The sequence below is a fragment of the Dasypus novemcinctus genome, chromosome 10, assembly GCF_030445035.2.
Source record: "Dasypus novemcinctus isolate mDasNov1 chromosome 10, mDasNov1.1.hap2, whole genome shotgun sequence".
NCBI classification, from domain to species: domain Eukaryota; kingdom Metazoa; phylum Chordata; class Mammalia; order Cingulata; family Dasypodidae; genus Dasypus; species Dasypus novemcinctus.
This window is the reverse complement of record NC_080682.1, coordinates 31,000,771-31,017,950: the sequence shown is the minus strand read 5'-3', so window position 1 is coordinate 31,017,950 and position 17,180 is coordinate 31,000,771. Positions and strand designations below refer to the sequence as shown.

Below are 17,180 nucleotides of genomic sequence, written 5' to 3'. Positions count from 1 at the left end.
AGGGCCAGACCAGAGACAAGACAGCAGAGCATGCACAAACATCTAGACTCCACAAACATCCAGACTCCTCAGCTTTTGCCCCAGAATCATTTCACCCCCTTGCCAATGGCAAGGGAGGGCTCCAGCTCAGCTGTAATTCTACTTTACATAAGGACACAACTCCAACACTAGCACTGAGCTGACACAGACAGAAGCACAAAGGTCACTAATCTGGCCCACAAGTTTATATATTTATTTTCACCATGGCTGCCCCCACAGCCATCACAAACCTCAGAACACTTAACATGTGGTATAAAGTGAATTCATCCACAAATTAGCACCATAACAAAAGATTTCAGCTAGACTTTTCCACTATTTAACTTTTCACCCAGACCAAGCTCCACTAGAAAAGCCGATCCATTTTTCTGTAACCAAGTTTGTTTGTTTTTTTAAATCCAGACCAATTTCCAGGACATTAGGACTTGAACCTATAAACAACCCTTCCTATTAAAATCAAGACTCCACTCCTTTAGTGGATATAAGACCAGTACCAGATTCTAACATGCAGTTAGACAAACCCAAAACACCAGGGCTTTTCCCCGGTTTTTCTCCTTTTCCCAAGCCTAGAGAGAATGGCTTCCCCCTAACCTTCTGGGGCTACTAGGGTTCTCTCGGGAGGTGATCAGCCTCCCCTTCCTAGCAATTAAAGCTAGGGTTTTCCAGACTGTGCTCACCCGGGGAGTCTTACCTTCTTCCATGTTCGGAGTTCTTTTTCGTTCCCAGAATCTTTCTCTTCAGACCTTCCATTGCCCTCGATTTTTGTCGGGAAGATTCTGGTGGAGCCCACATCTTTTCTGGATTAAATTTAATCCAGGGGCACCCAGATTTGGGGTTCACCCAAGTCCTCCCAACTTCCTCAGGGATTTGGAAGGGGCAGCAAAATGCTACCGTCTCTGGCCTTCCTTTGTTGTCCCTTCATGGTCGCCAAAAATGTTGTAGAATTTGAGAGAAGTTCAATTATTTGAGTATAGAGAGGCCAGGACTCAGGAATGATTTTGAGAAGGAAAAATGGTTTATTGACGGCCGGCCGGACTCGGGAACTTCTGTTTGAATCCCAAGCCCTGAACAAGATTTTCAAACGTCTTTTATACAGAGAGGAAAGGCCAAATGGTCCCTTTGTTTCAGTTCTCAATAGGCTTCAATTAGCATATCTATCTTCCACATCTTAGGTAAGCTTTTAGCATGGACTCCAGATATTCTAGATAAGCTTTTAGCATATTTACTTTTTGCATTTCCCCTAAATACTTAAAGTTTATAGCCCTTGCATTGTTAAACTGTTTCCTGGGACTGGAGCCTGTTGCCATTGTTCCTAAGGGCAGGACTGCAGCCTCTTACCATTCCACACCCACAGCCTTCAGCTTGGGTTATCTCTGAAGAGACAAAGAGCCTTCCACCCATAGCCCACATCGAAAGTACGATTACAAGACCCTTATACCTACCTGGGGTTTCCTATGGCAGGAAATAAAATAACCACCCAGAAGGCCAACCTCAGACTAGATAGACTAAAAATCCTAAACGACTTCCAAAAGCTTTTAGGCAACATAAATTGGCTCCCTCCCTACTTAAAATTAACCGCAGGAGGCTTAAAACCCCTATTTAACATATTACAAGGAGACTCTAACCCTAACTCCCCTAGAAGTCTTACTCCGGAAGGACGCCAAGCCCTTAAAATAGTCGAGCAAGCTATACAATCACAATTTGTCACTACCATGGACTATAGCCAACCCTTGTTTTTTGTCATATATAAAACTTCTTTCACTCCCACGGCAGTATTCTGGCAAACAGCCCCCATAATGTGTGTGCACTTACCCACGTCACCTGCTAAAGTAATTTATCCTTACTACCAAGCTGTCACAGATATTGTCCGCCTAGGGAGAGAACAAGGCAAACGTAATTTTGGTAAGGAACCCGATACCATTATTCAGCCCTATACTAAGGAACAAATCAGCTGGCTGTTGCAGACAACTGACAGCTGGCCTATTGCTTGTGCATCTTATGCCAGACAAATAGATAACCATTACCCCAGTGATAAGCTACTACAATTTTTGAGTACGCATGACTTCATTTTCCCTTTCACCACTTCTCTCCAACCCATCACTGGAGCTCTATCAATATTCAACGATGGGTCCTCTTCAGGAATGGCTGCTTATGTCTTTAATAACAAAACTGTCTGGTTTCAAACCCACTCCAAATCTGAGCAGCTTACAGACCTACAAGCTGTCATAGCTGTATTCTCTGCATTCTGAGATGCCTCTTTCAATCTCTTCACAGATAGCGCTTATATAGCTCAGTCAGTCCCTTTGCTTGAAACTGCCGCTCAAATAAAGAATGTCTCGGAAGCGACAACCTTATTTACATAACTACAATCTCTTATTCAAAAAAGAAATCACCCATTTTTTATTGGTCACCTTAGAGCTCATTCCAATCTTCCCTGTCCCCTTACCCTAGGAAATCATTTAGCTGATCAAGCCACTAGACTACTGTGCTTTGTTAACCAGGGCATGCATAACAACTCGGATAACCTTAACAAGGCTGTTAAAGCTCACCAATTACATCATACTAATGCACATACTTTAAGGCTTATGTTCCAAATTACCAGAGAACAGGCTCGTCAGATTGTTAAAGAATGCCCTTCCTGTGTAAAAAAAAACCCTTTTTACCTACACCTCATTTAGGAGTGAATCCTTGAGGTCTCATACCCAATGCCCTCTGGCAAATGGACGTAACTCATATTCCTGAATTTGGTAATCTACAATAGGTGCATGTTACTGTTGATACCTTTAGCGGCTTTATTTTCACCACCCCACAAACAGGGGAAGCAGGAAAAAACGTTATTGCCCATGTGTTAACTGCCATGTCAGTATTAGGAATCCCACAACAAATAAAAACAGATAATGGGCCCGGTTATACCAGTCACATGTTTGCCACCTTCTGCCAACATCTGGGCATAAAACACATCACAGGCATTCCATATAACCCCCAAGGCCATGGTATAGTCGAAAGAGCACATCTGTCTCTAAAAATATCATAGAAAAATTTAAAAAGGGGGAGTGGTACCCCATCAAAGGATCACCCAAAAATCTATTATCCCACTCTCTCTTTATTCTAAATTTTTTAAGCTTAGATCAAAAAGGACATTCTGCGGCTGACCGCTTCTGGCACCCTAATACCAGCACAAAACATGCCACAGTCCTATGGAAAGACCCAATGGATAATACTTGGCATGGACCCTATCCCATCCTAATGTGGGGCAGAGGATCAGTTTGCATCTATTCCAAAGAACTAGATGCAGCCAGGTGGCTGCCGGAGCTATTGGTAAAACAAATAGATAATAACAATGTATCCAGGGTAGAGAACGCTCCCTGAATGAACTCTGCTTTCTTGCAGGAGAGCAACCAATGCTAAAACCCATGCAGCTGTACAGCCCCCTGGAATCCTTCTGTGACACCGGCACTCCGAGTCTTTAGTACAACCTAAGAGTGTATCGGCCAACGCCTCACACCACATCCGCCAGCACCAGCTGCTTGCGACTGAAGAGCCCATCCTTGCTACAGCTCCCTCATGTTTCTCTCTCTCCCTCTTGCTTTCACCTCCCCAAACCTCCATTATGAAACCACAGTAAGAGAACGCGATGCGTACCGCACCTCCCTCTGGCCTCCACACATTATAACCAAAATGGGAGCACCCTGACTGCTGGCAGCGGTTCTCAAATACATATGAACCCTGTCAGGTTCTGAGGTGATGAACTGGATAGCCAATGATGGGCAACTGGGCATGATCGGTTCCAAGGCAGAGCCACCTAAGACAGAGACGCAGCTTTTCGCCGCTGTTGCATTCTCCATGACGGATAAGGCAATCCGCCTAACCGTTTGCATGCCTCGGCCTAAAACAGGCACAGTTCCCCCGAACTCAGGGTGCTTCATAAAATATAATAATGAAGGGGAACCTGTGGGGAGCCACCCGGAGCTACGTGCATTTGCGGTCTCCAGCAACATGGCAGTTTTCATAAGTACGCCTACTCCACCCCTGTGCTTCCACCTTCTTCTTCCCCTTTACCCAGTTTCCCAGGCAAAAAGTGTCGTGCATGCACTACAAGATGTTGAAGCCATGACCAGCATTGAAGACTCACAACCTATAGCAAGTGGTGTAACAGCATTTTATTGCCTTATATGGAAGAGCCGCTTCATCAGCCTATCGCCCCCTGCTAATACCCTCCCCTTAGTATATATTCTGATGCTCTACCCTCAATAAATGGAGACTTGATCAGAATCCTGTCTTGTCTCTGTTTCTCCACCTCTTGTCCCCCAATTCCCACTCCCTCTTTCAGGTGCCGGTTCATTTGACCTGCGGGCCAGGTCAATCAATCTCTCCTCTTATGTGTTCATCATTGTCACCATCCTGTAGAAGCATTCAGTCAGTGGGTGCCACAAAGTCTACTCTACCTGTCCCTCCCACCTTACTGCCATCACTATATTCCACACATATTCCTCTTCCTCTGATGTGTGCCTAACCCCAAAGTATCCGGTTCAACTTGGCCTCTGTGGTTTACACATTGGTGGTCCTTATGTTGTGTCCTCTAACCTACAGGTATGTCAACAACACAGAATAATAGTTTGTAGAGATTATTTTCCATACGGAATGCACACATCTGCAAATTTGTTTTTCAGTTAAGGCATAGCTCTTCTTTGAAATTAACCATTTCAATCACTTATTGCCAGATGAAAGTGTTCAGTACCAGTTTTATTTTCACTTTTATATTGATGAAAATTCTGAGAAAATTTAACCATATTAGACAAAAATGCTTTTAGCCTGCATATGATACTATGTGGTAGATTGAGAGCTTAGAAGGGGTAGCTGATGTTTAATGTATGAAGAATTTTTAATAAGGTTGATTGTAAATGTATAGAAATGGATAAATTTGATGGTAACACAGTATAATGAGTTTAACACTGCTGATGTATAAAGGTGACAGTGGCTGATAGGCATGGTCTGAGGACATAAATTTAAATAGAAAGAATGAGAAAATAACTTAAAGGCAGTGTAACATAGAGAACTTGGTGGTAGATGAAGATTGTGATTAATAGTAAAAATACAAGAATAATTTTCTGTGAACTAGTGCAAATGTAACTCAATAATACATGTATTTAGAATATGACAGACAAGGATATTATAACTAATGTAACTTATGGTCTATAGTTATTAGTAATATTGAAATTTTTTACAGCAATGGCAAAGATGGTACTATACCAATATGAAGTTTCAACAATAGGTGAGTATGATGGGGTACGGGATTTTTCCTCTTGGAGCTATGAAAACTTTGTAAATTTGACAGACAACACAACTCTATGGTGAAACTGAGAGTCAATAAGTGAACATTTTGGATAGACTATAAAAGGCACAGGAGTGTATACTAGAGCAAAACCTGTTGTGGATAATGGACTGTGGTTAACTGCAAAAATATGAGAATGGGAATTCCCTATATTTTTAATGTAATATTTTTGTAACTTAAGTATCTTTAAAATATATATGTGCATGTGTGTGTGTGTATAATAAGGTTGCATTTTTGGGACATTGGAATTGTCCTGAATGATGTTGCAGTGACAGATATAAGCCAATAAATATTGTGTAATAATTTACAAAAATGTGTGGGAGAGAGTTTAAACTAAAATATAAACTATAATCTATGCTTAGTATAATCTATACTTAGTGGCAATACTCCAATAAGCATTCATCAATTGTAACAAATGTACCACACTAATGAAGCATGTTGTTATTGTGGGAAGGTGTGGGGATGGATAGGGAATGGGACATATGTGAATCCCCTACATTTTTTATGTAACATTTATGTAATATAAGTATTTTTTCAAAATTAAAAAACAAATAAATAAATATGGGAATGTTCTCACATGACCTATAACAAAAACACAATACTAATAAATGGTGTTAATAATAGAACTGTTAGTAGGAAAAGTACACCAAATGTTGCTACAGCTAACAGTAATATTTTGAAAATGTTCTTTCCACATTTGTAACAAATATTCCACAATAACGAAGGGTTGGTAGTGAGAGGATACATAGGAATCCTGTATGCTATGTATTACTGTCTTTTAAATTCACAATTTCTTTAAGAAAATGGGGAGTTATGGCAGCACTGCATTTTTTTTTTTTTTTAGGAAAATGCTGTATACCAGAGAAACAAACAACTAAATTTCCTTGTCAGGTATACTGTTGTACTCTAAGGCTTCTCTGAAAGTACATGCAAAAAATTTGCATAAGAAACAAGGCAAGTATATAATTCAAGTTCTACCTGTTTATTAACATAACCTGGTCAGAAGGTAAAGATGGATTATGGTCAAGTATGCTAACAGACAGGGTCTTTTGAACATCTTGAAAGTTATATAGCTTGATATAAGCCAAGCCCTCAATCTTAAGTGTTGTCCATATGAACCTTATTCCTGTTGATGTGGGCTATGGGTGGAAGGCTCTTTGTCTCTTCAGAGATAACCTAAGCTGAAGGCTGTGGGTGTGGAACGGTAAGAGGCTGCAGTCCTGCCCTTAGGAACAATGGCAACAGGCTCCAGTCCCAGGAAACAGTTTAACAATGCAAGGGCTATAAACTTTAAGTATTTAGGGGAAATGCAAAAAGTAAATGTGCTAAAAGCTTATCTAGAATATCTGGAGTCCATGCTAAAAGCTTACCTAAGATGGGGAAGATATATATGCTAATTGAAGCCTACTGAGAACTGAAACAAAGGGACCATTTGGCCTTTCCTCTCTGTATAAAAGACATTTGAAAATCTTGTTCAGGGCTCGGGATTCAATCAGAAGTTCCCGAGTCCGGCCGGCCATCAATAAACCATTTTTCCTTCTCAAAATCATTCCTTAGTCCTGGCCTCTCTATACTCAAATAATTGAACTTCTCTCAAATTCTACAACACTTTATCAGGGGCAATTTGAAGCCCGTGTGCCTTTAAGGCTGTTTTCATATGGTAACATGTTAGGACATCTTGTTCCTTTTTACCAACCATTAAAATGCCATCCATGTAGTGAATAACATAAAGGTCTTTCCACATTGCCCTTACTTCTCTTATGGCGGTAGCCGCAAATTTTTGACATAAGGTAGGGCTGTTTGTCATGCCTTGGGGTAAAACCTTCCAGTGATATCTCCTCATAGGTTCTTTGAAATTCACAGAGGGGAGGCTAAATGCAAAGCGTTTTTGATCCACCGGGTATAATAGGATAGTAAAGAAACAATCTTTTAGATCTATGATAATTTTATAATATCCAAAGGGGATGGCTACAGGGGTTGGAAGACCAGGCTGCAAAGCTCCCATAGGTATCATTGTTTTGTTTACTGCTTTTAAGTCTTGCAATAATCACCATTTTCCAGATTTCTTTTTAATGACAAAAATAGGAGTATTCCTGGGAGAGTCACTTTCTGTAATATGTCCTGTCACTAGCTGTTCCTGCACTAACTGCTGGGTGGCCTGTAGCTTGTCTACGGATAAAGGCCATTGATCGACCCATACAGGTTCATCTGAAAGCCAGGTGATTTGGTCTGCATGGAGTATAGGAAGATCAATGACCCCTAGGCTAAATTTCCCAGATCTTTTTTGTGGGTGTGTCCTGTGGCTGGTATGGGTTGAGTAATGCCTGTCTCAAGCTTTCCTAAGCCTTTTCCTGGCTTAAATCCCTGGGAAAGCATTTGAGCTGTGACTATATCATTGGGGCTACCCATACAGAGTCCCATTTGGGCAAGTAAGTCTCATCCCCACAGATTGACAGGGAGCCGTTGGAAGACATAGAGCTGTATTGATGTGGGCTATGGGTGGAAGGCTCTTTGTCTCTTCAGAGATAACTAAGTTGTTTGACTTGTGGGTGTGGAACGGTGGGGGGCTGCAGTCCTGCCCTTGGGGACTAGCAGCAGCTCCAGTCCCAGGAAATGTTTAACAATGCGGGGGCTATAAACTTTAAGTATTTAGGGGAAATGCAAAAACCAAATGTGCTAAAGGCTTATCTAGAATGTCTGGAGTCCATGCTAAAAGCTTACCTAAGATGTGGAAGATATATGCTAATTGAAGCCTATTGAGAACTGAAACAAAGGGACCATTTGGCCTTTCCTCTCTGTATAAAAGACGTTTGAAAATCTTGTTCAGGGCTCGGGATTCAAACAGAAAGCTCCCGAGTCTGGCCGGCCATCAATAAACCATTTTTCCTTCTCAAAATCATTCCTGAGTCCTGGCCTCTCTATACTCAAATAATTGAACTTCTCTTAAATTCCACAACATTTTTGGCGACCATGAAGGGACAACAAAGGAAGGCCAGAGACGGTAGCATTTTGCTGCCCCTTCCAAATCCCCGAGGAAGCCGGGAGGACTTGGGTGAACCCCAAATCTGGGAGCCCCTGGATTAAATTTAATCCAGAAAAGATGTGGGCTCCACCAGAATCTTCCCGACAAAAATCGAGGGCAATGGAAGGTCTGAAGAGAAAGATTCTGGGAACGAAAAAGAACTCCGAACATGGAAGAAGGTAAGACTCCCCGGGTGAGCACAGTCTGGAAGGCCCTAGTTTAATTGCTAGGAAGGGGAGGCTGATCACCTCCCGAGAGAACCCTAGTAGCCCCAGAAGGCTGGGGGGAAGCCGTTCTCTCTAGGCTTGGGAAAAGGAGGAAAACCGGGGAAAAGCCCTGGTGTTTTGGGTTTGTCTAACTGCATGTTAGAATCTGGTACTGGTCTTATATCCACTAAAGGAGTGGAGTCTCGATTTTAATAGGAAGGGTATTTATAGGTTCAAGTCCTAATATCCTGGAAATTGGTCTAGATTAAGGAAAACAAAACTTGGTTACAGGAAAATGGATCGGCTTTTCTGGTGGAGCTTGGTCTGGATGTAAAGTTTAAACAGTGGAAAAGTCTAGCTGAAATCTTTTGTTATGGTGCTAATTTGTGAATGAATTCGCTTTATACCAAATGTTAAGTGTTCTGAGGTTTGTGATGGCTGTGGGGGCAGCCGTGGTGAAAATAAATATATAAACTTGTGAGTCAGATTAGTGAGCTTTGTGCTTCTGTCTGTGTCAGCTCAATGTTAGTGTTGGAGTTGTGTCCTTACATAAAGTAGAATTACAGCTGAGCTGGCGCCCTCCCTTGCCATTGGCAAGGGGGTGAAATGATTCTGGGGCAAAAGCTGAGGAGTCTAGATGTTTGTGCATGTTCTGCTGTCTTGTCTCTGGTCTGGCCCTTTGCCGGGGCTTGGAGGCCATCTGTGTCCACGCCAAGCACCCAAGTTTGTTGGGAATGTCCCAGTCGGGGCGGCTGGGTTCCTGGGAGAGTTGCCAAATTTGAGTAGGTTCTGTCTGCCCATTTTGGCTGAAAGCTGGAAATCGGGGAGCAGCTTGCCCCTTTCCAGTGAGTCCACCCTTCTATTCATAAGCCGCATTCCTGTTTGTTGTGCACCCGACTGCCTGGAAGGGGGGGAAGTGAAGGAGGTGAAAAGCAGAATCAGAATAAATGCAGTAAAGTTCCCTCCTTAGGGTGTCAAAGCCAAAATACGTTTGCATTCTGCTCAGGTTCTTAGAAGGTATTGTAGTAACCTTAAGTGAGAGAATGTGTTCTGTGAAGGTAAAATCTGTCTTAAGGGTATAAATAATTATAAAAGTTTTACAAAGCATTGTTTAAGGTATTTAAGTGGCTAATTGCAGAAAGTCATTATTTAACAAAACTGAATTGATAATAATAATAATAAAAGGCAATTTTATAACAAACTTTTTCGGCAGCCAATCTCCCCTGCCAACTTGCTTCCAAAAAAACTGTTTCTGGTATTACATGCTACTAAGTATTTAAAGAGAAGAAAAGTTCATTATTTTAACAAACTTGTTTAGTATTAATGGCAATTATATGTTGTAAGAAGTTTGCCTGGTCACTTAATATGTGGGATATATGGAGTGTGTTTTTATTGTTAAGGCAACAGAAGATGATTTTGTCCTAAGATAAAATGATTGATTATTGGAAAGAGTAGAGTGTGGGACAGAACCTGAATGAATACTGAAAGTGTAGAAGGTTTGTGGAAGGGAAATTTTTATGATTAAATTGAGTAAGATCAATATACAAAGAAAATATTTTATCAATAGCTTCTTGTGCTTTAACCTCATCATATCCTCAATGTTTGAAGAAGAGTCTTACCTCTTTTAAAAGAACATTTTATGTTCTAGAAATCAAATCCTGAAAAGTAGCCTTTTATTTCAAACTAACTGCAAGAGATTTATTCTTTTACTTTAAAGGAAAAATTAAAGTAATGGTTAAGTTCATTTAATATGTTATAAGTTGAATGAAAGGTATTTAAAGGTGTTATAAAATTAATAGGTTTTAAAAAAAATTAATAAAAACTGTAACTAAGAGTTAAAATCATTTATAAATGCATTTATATTATAAAACAGTGGAAAGACAATAACTGAGATTATAGCTGGGTGAATTTAGCCTGAAACTATTATTTAAGTGTAAATTCTACACTAACCTTTCCTTTGTTTATGGTTACTTCAAGCCTAACCTCACCGTTTGCCTTTGCCTATGGATATTTCATAATTGAGAAGAGCTGGGACATCACTGTCTCCTCTTCTGGTATTAGTAACCCTTTCTCTCATGAATTCAAGTGTAAACTAAATAAATTGCTGCCTGATAGAATAAGTTTAAATGACCACTGGAGTTTTATTATCTCCAAAACCAAAAGGGGGGTGGAGGGGGAGAAGTCTCCTGCCTTGACGGTCAGTGTTCCTAAGAGTGGCAATTCATGAAAGAAAGCAGTCTGTCTCCCTGAGGCTTCAAATAGCCTCAGTAAATATATATAAAATTAATCATGTTGCTTATCCAAAATTCTGCTAATTTCAAGGTAAAATATAAAGTTCTAAAACAAAATTGTGCTAAGGCATTGAGAACATTTTGGTTATTACAATCCATTAAGTAAGAAAGAAAATTCTTGTGGTAAACTGCATGGTCATAGTGCAAATTAAGAAGAGTTTCAAAAGTCTTTCAAAAGTTTAAAGTAACTAAAGTCATGTTGTTGTGTCAAACTATTCATGTCTGCCTATTTGCTTGAATTGTTGAGGTTAAATATGCAGTTATATAAGTAATATGTATTTCTGGACCCCTAATTAATTAAGCTAAACAGTATATAAAATAATGCAAATTACAAGTAATATCAATGAGTTGTGTTTGTGTCTAACTCTTTGTGTCTGCCCATTTTTAAAAAAAAAGCTCAATGTATGTCTTCATACATCAGGATAATATCAAATTAAAAAATAAAAATTCTTAAAAGAGTTCTATTCAAATTGTTAAAAATTAAATATGCAGTTATATTTATAAATATTCTTAAAGCCCAAATTGAACTAAGCAGGATGAAAAAGTCATAGAAATCTGATTATAGAAACAATTGGGAAAGGGCCTCCTCTTTGCAAGAGCTTTTAAGGCAAGACTAGGTGTGGCAGATTAAACCTATCTACTAGGCTAGGGAATTAAGAATCAGTTTGCCTGGTAATCTCCCAGTTTAAACCTTTGTCAGCCATAAATTGCAAAAAAAAAAAAAAAAAAAAAACACAAAGATGAGGTTAATTTTCACATAAGAAAAATGTTGATGTAACCTGGCGGCCTGCTGCCTCAGTCTCCCACTCCCGGGTTGGACAGCAGTGGAGACCAGTTTAGGCCAGTCCTATGGGCAGTGGAAGGATGCCCAAGAAGGAGCTAACTAAGTTGGTGCCATTTCAGCACTAAATTCTATTCCTTATTTGAAAAAGGGGGGAGCAGGTAAAAACTAAAATGGTTGGAATGTGATAGAGGAAGCAGTTAAATCAAACTTTTGCGTGGGAAAGTTGAATCTCAGATAAGCTGTAACTTCTGAAGTATCCAATCTATGGAAAAACAGAGGAAGAGCTTGCATGCTAGGCTTAGGGTTATAAATTGTGTCATTTTTCTTTGTTCGGGGCACCAGCCATATCTGGCTCTGCGCCCCTTCTTGCAAGATTGAGAATAAATTATTTTCTTCTCCACAATCTGGTGAGCCTTATTTTCTTCCAGAAGATTTCTTTCCAACAAAATAAGGTAATTAGTGGCTCTATTAACAAATTTCAGTAAGTAAAGGAAAGTCCATAAAAACTATGGAGAGATCTTTCCTGGGTTATGATTTTTAAAAAATTAAGTAATTGTGTAATGTGTTTTAAAACCTGGTAGTCAGTATGCATGTGTTTTAAAACCTGGTATTCAGTTATGCTTTTAAATTAATAATTTTCATAACTTAAAGAAAAGAAGTTTTTAGCTTCCTGTAAGGGAAAAAGAGAACATTCCTTTAATAAACTATTATGGTTTCAATTTTATTTAACTTGAGTGTAATCTCCCATAGTTAATTTATAAACTAAATTAACATATGTACAAAATCTTTACAGTAATGAAAATTGTAAGTTCACATTGGTGAAATTAGGCTAAAGGAAAAAGATTGTAGATATGCTCTCTTAAATAAAGAGTAAATTTCTTTCATTAGTAATTGTAATTTAGTAAGTTTATTTAAACATGAGGTGTCTAGTCAATGCGGTTATAGTCAATTATAAGGAGTTTGTAAAACATCTTCCAAACTGAAAATGTTTAAATAGTTCTAATTGTAGAAGTCATTGTTAACTAAAGAAACTTAGATTGGTATTGGTAGCAGAAATAACTTCATGATAATAAACCTGTCTGAAGGCCACTGCAAAATACACATTTAAGTAAATGGTAATAAAAAGTTGTCTTGATTCTATTGGAAATATTCTGTTTTCATTCTAACAATGAAAAATAATATTTTTCCTCTATTACTAAAGTAAAGTACCTACTGTTATCTTCATAGTAAAATTGTGTAAGTAAATAGTCATTTGATATATGTATTGCGTTAAGTTGTTTAAAATATATATAAAACAAGGAATAAACTTTAACATTGTCAAACTCTTGTGCATTCGAACCAGGCCTTGTATACATTACAGGTGGCCTCTCCATGTGAGTTATTGGCTAGGCTGGTCACTGACCCCTCAATTAAAAATATGTGCTATATCAGTCTCTGGTTCTGCTCCTGAAGTCGATGGAAACTATATTGCAGTTTCAAGCTCCTGCAGCCAATAATGACTCGGTACAGCCAAGTGTACAATGGATATCGCCTCCAGACTGGCACTGTTCCATGGTGCCAGAGAGCACTATGCACCAGGCTAGTAGAATACTGGAAAATCTCTGGAATACTGGAAGGATGCTGCAACTTACTCACTGCGTTGAAGAACATGCTAAGTGGAGCCATGATACCAGGAGACTGTAAGTAAAACTTAAACACAATTGGCATTATGGCCTGCTCTCATGGAGAGATAACATGTAAAGTATTACAAACCTGAAACTCAAAACTAATAATGGCAACTCTGAATCCTTATGCATTAAGTAATACATTAGTTAATATTAAGTGCTGTACTTTTCTCCTGTACTAAATATATGCCTAATAATTGTAATGTTATCTTTTCTATTTTGGATCAAGTGCAGAAGTATATTAGACATGTTAAATTCCTGGTAAAATCATTTTCTAAACAGTTAATAACATGTCTATAGAATAAGGTGGCAGTCTCAGCCAATCTCAGTTAGCAAAAGTGAGGCTTGCTTGCTGATGGTGAGTCACCTATTGAACAAGTCAAAATTGCTAGAAATTGTACAATGAAAACCAAGGTGTAAAAATCTTTATTCTGTAGTTCTGATCACTCCCACAGGTGAAAACTAAGAGTATTTCCAAATTAGTGTTCTAATCCTGAGTGAAGCCAGTTGCCCAAGGAGTACCAGTTCACCAGGAGCATCTGACAGAGCGAATGAATGTCAATCATTGAACAGCTTGGAATGTGTCTTCAGACAAAGCTAAGTGTCTGTTGCAATTTCTCTCTAAAGATGGATAACTTAAAAAAGAATATATATGCTGTTCCCACCAGCTTTTAAGGAATGCCATCTTTATAGGCACCTAACCTTGTCTACCTCTGTAATCCAATGTGTCCTCTTTTAAAAACAGGTATTCCAAATTTTTAACTAAGTTTGTTTCTTTCAGAGTGAACATCTTATTAACCATATGAAAACTTCATCCAACTTCGTACAGAATGTCAGATCCATCTTCCTCCAGTTAGAATAAATTAAAGAGTTTTACACCTTATTAGGCAATGACTACAGCCCATGGCCAGCAGGAAGCAGTTACAGAAAAGAGATCGTCTCCCTTCAGCACCCCTTTTAAATTAAAGGTGTAAACTCTTTAAAAGTAAAATAAAAGTAATAGATGGATCTGGAACCTGACTGGAAATCCACGTGAGTGCCAGTGGCAGCAGAATAACTGCGGGAGGCCCCTGCCCAAGATTCTGCTGTCCAGAATGAAAAGTTCTAACCTTCTAAAAACAGTCCTGGATGCTGTACTAAAGACTGATAAATAATCAGTCAAGACAACAAACAGCCATCCACCTCATAGCTCCAACAATAATTATGCCAAAGCTTAGCAAGTAAACTTTGACAAAAGGGGGGAATGATGTGGGCTATGGGTGGAAGGCTCTTTGTCTCTTCAGAGATAACTAAGTTGTTTGACTTGTGGGTGTGGAACGGTGGGGGGCTGCAGTCCTGCCCTTGGGGACTAGCAGCAGCTCCAGTCCCAGGAAATGTTTAACAATGCGGGGGCTATAAACTTTAAGTATTTAGGGGAAATGCAAAAACCAAATGTGCTAAAGGCTTATCTAGAATGTCTGGAGTCCATGTTAAAAGCTTACCTAAGATGTGGAAGATATATGCTAATTGAAGCCTATTGAGAACTGAAACAAAGGGACCATTTGGCCTTTCCTCTCTGTATAAAAGACGTTTGAAAATCTTGTTCAGGGCTCGGGATTCAAACTGAAAGCTCCCGAGTCCGGCCGGCCGTGAATAAACCATTTTTCCTTCTCAAAATCATTCCTGAGTCCTGGCCTCTCTATACTCAAATAATTGAACTTCTCTTAAATTCCACAACAGTATAGTTCCTTGATTTCCCTCCCTATTTTTCCAAGTCAAGAGCTTTGAACTTCTTTTGGGGTTTTGGGTTTGCCCAATGCCCTGTAAGTTGGTTAAGGAGGGAGAAAGGGGCCAGATGGATAGCCAATCAGCCTTTTTTAAGATGGTAACATCTGACCCTGTATCTATTAGGCCTTCGAATTGTTTACCATCAAGCCAAAGAGACATAGTAGGTTTGTGGGTGGTGATGGGGTGTGCCCAGTATGCATCAGAGGAGCCAAATGCTCTATCCCTGCGGTCACTATCAATGGCAGTGTTGTTGGTGGGTATTAGGGGGAGTATTAGTAGTTGAGCGACCTGATGTCCGGCAGGGAAGGAAATAATGCTTTTTGGAGCGTTGTGGAATTTAAGAGAAGTTCAATTATTTGAGTATAGAGAGGCCAGGACTCAGGAATGATTTTGAGAAGGAAAAATGGTTTATTGATGGCCGGCCAGACTCGGGAGCTTTCTGTTTGAATCCCGAGCCCCAAACAAGATTTTCAAACATCTTTTATACAGAGAGGAAAGGCCAAATGGTCCCTTTGTTTCAGTTCTCAATAGGCTTCAATTAGCATATATATCTTCCCCATCTTAGGTAAGCTTTTAGCATGGACTCCAGACATTCTAGATAAGCTTTTAGCATATTTACTTTTTGCATTTCCCCTAAATACTTAAAGTTTATAGCCCTTGCATTGTTAAACATTTCCTGGGACTGGAGCCGCTGCCACTGTCCCTAAGGGCAAGACTGCAGCCTCTTACCGTTCCACACTCACAAGTCAAACAGCTTAGTTATCTCTGAAGAGACAAAGAGCCTTCCACCCATAGCCCACATCATTCCCCCCTTTCTGCCAAAGTTTAACTTGCTAAGCTTTGGCATAATTATTGTTGGAACTATGAGGTGGATGGCTGTTTGTTGTTTTGATTGATTATTTATCAGTCTTTAGTACAGCATCCAGGACTGTTTTTAGAAGGTTAGAACTTTTCATTCTGGACAGCAGAATCTTGAGCAGGGGCCTCCCGCAGTTATTCTGCTGCCACTGGCACTCACATGGATTTCCAGTCAGGTTCCAGATCCATCTATTACTTTTATTTTACTCTTAAAGAGTTTACACCTTTAATTTAAAAGGGGTGCTGAAGGGAGATGATCTCTTTTCTGTAACTGCTTCCTGCTGGCCATGGGCTGTAGTCATTGCCTAATAAGGTGTAAAACTCTTTAATTTATTCTAACTGGAGGAAGATGGATCTGGCATTCTGTACGAAGTTGGATGAAGTTTTCATATGGTTAATAAGATGTTCACTCTGAAAGAAACAAACTTAGTTAAAAATTTGGAATACCTGTTTTTAAAAGAGGACACATTGGATTACAGAGGTAGACAAGGTTAGGTGCCTATAAAGATGGCATTCCTTAAAAGCTGGTGGGAACAGCATATATATTCTTTTTTAAGTTATCCATCTTTAGAGAGAAATTGCAACAGACACTTAGCTTTGTCTGAAGACACATTCCAAGCTGTTCAATGATTGACACTCATTCACTCTGTCAGATGCTCCTGGTGAACTGGCACTCCTTGGGCAACTGGCTTCACTCAGGATTAGAACACTAATTTGGAAATACTCTTAGTCTTCACCTGTGGGAGTGATCAGAACTACAGAATAAAGATTTTTACACCTTGGTATTCATTGTACAATTTCTAGCAATTTTGACTTGTTCAATAGGTGACTCACCATCAGCAAGCAAGCCTCACTTTTGCTACACAGCAGAGTACAGCAGAATATAGAAGTTGACTGAGACTGGCTGAGACTGCCACCTTATTTTATAAACATGTTATTAATTGTTTAGAAAATGATTTTACCAGTAACTTAACATGTCTAATATACTTATGCACTTGATCCAAAATAGAAAAGATAACATTACAATTATTAGGCATATATTTAGTACAGGATAAAAGTACAGCACTTAATATTAACTAATGTATTACTTAATGCATAAGGATTCAAAGTTGCAATTATTAGTTTTGAGTTTCAGGTTTGTAATACCTTACATGTTATCTCTCCATGAGAGCAGGCCATAATGCCAATTGTGTTTAAGTTCACTTACAGTCTCCTGGTAT

At 39.3% G+C, this 17,180-nt stretch overlaps 1 pseudogene; it reads right to left on the bottom strand.

Annotated features, from left to right (window-relative positions):
- Positions 1-17,180, bottom strand: part of LOC101439997 (olfactory receptor 5F1-like) — a 48,432-nt pseudogene that overhangs the window by 21,876 nt on the left and 9,376 nt on the right.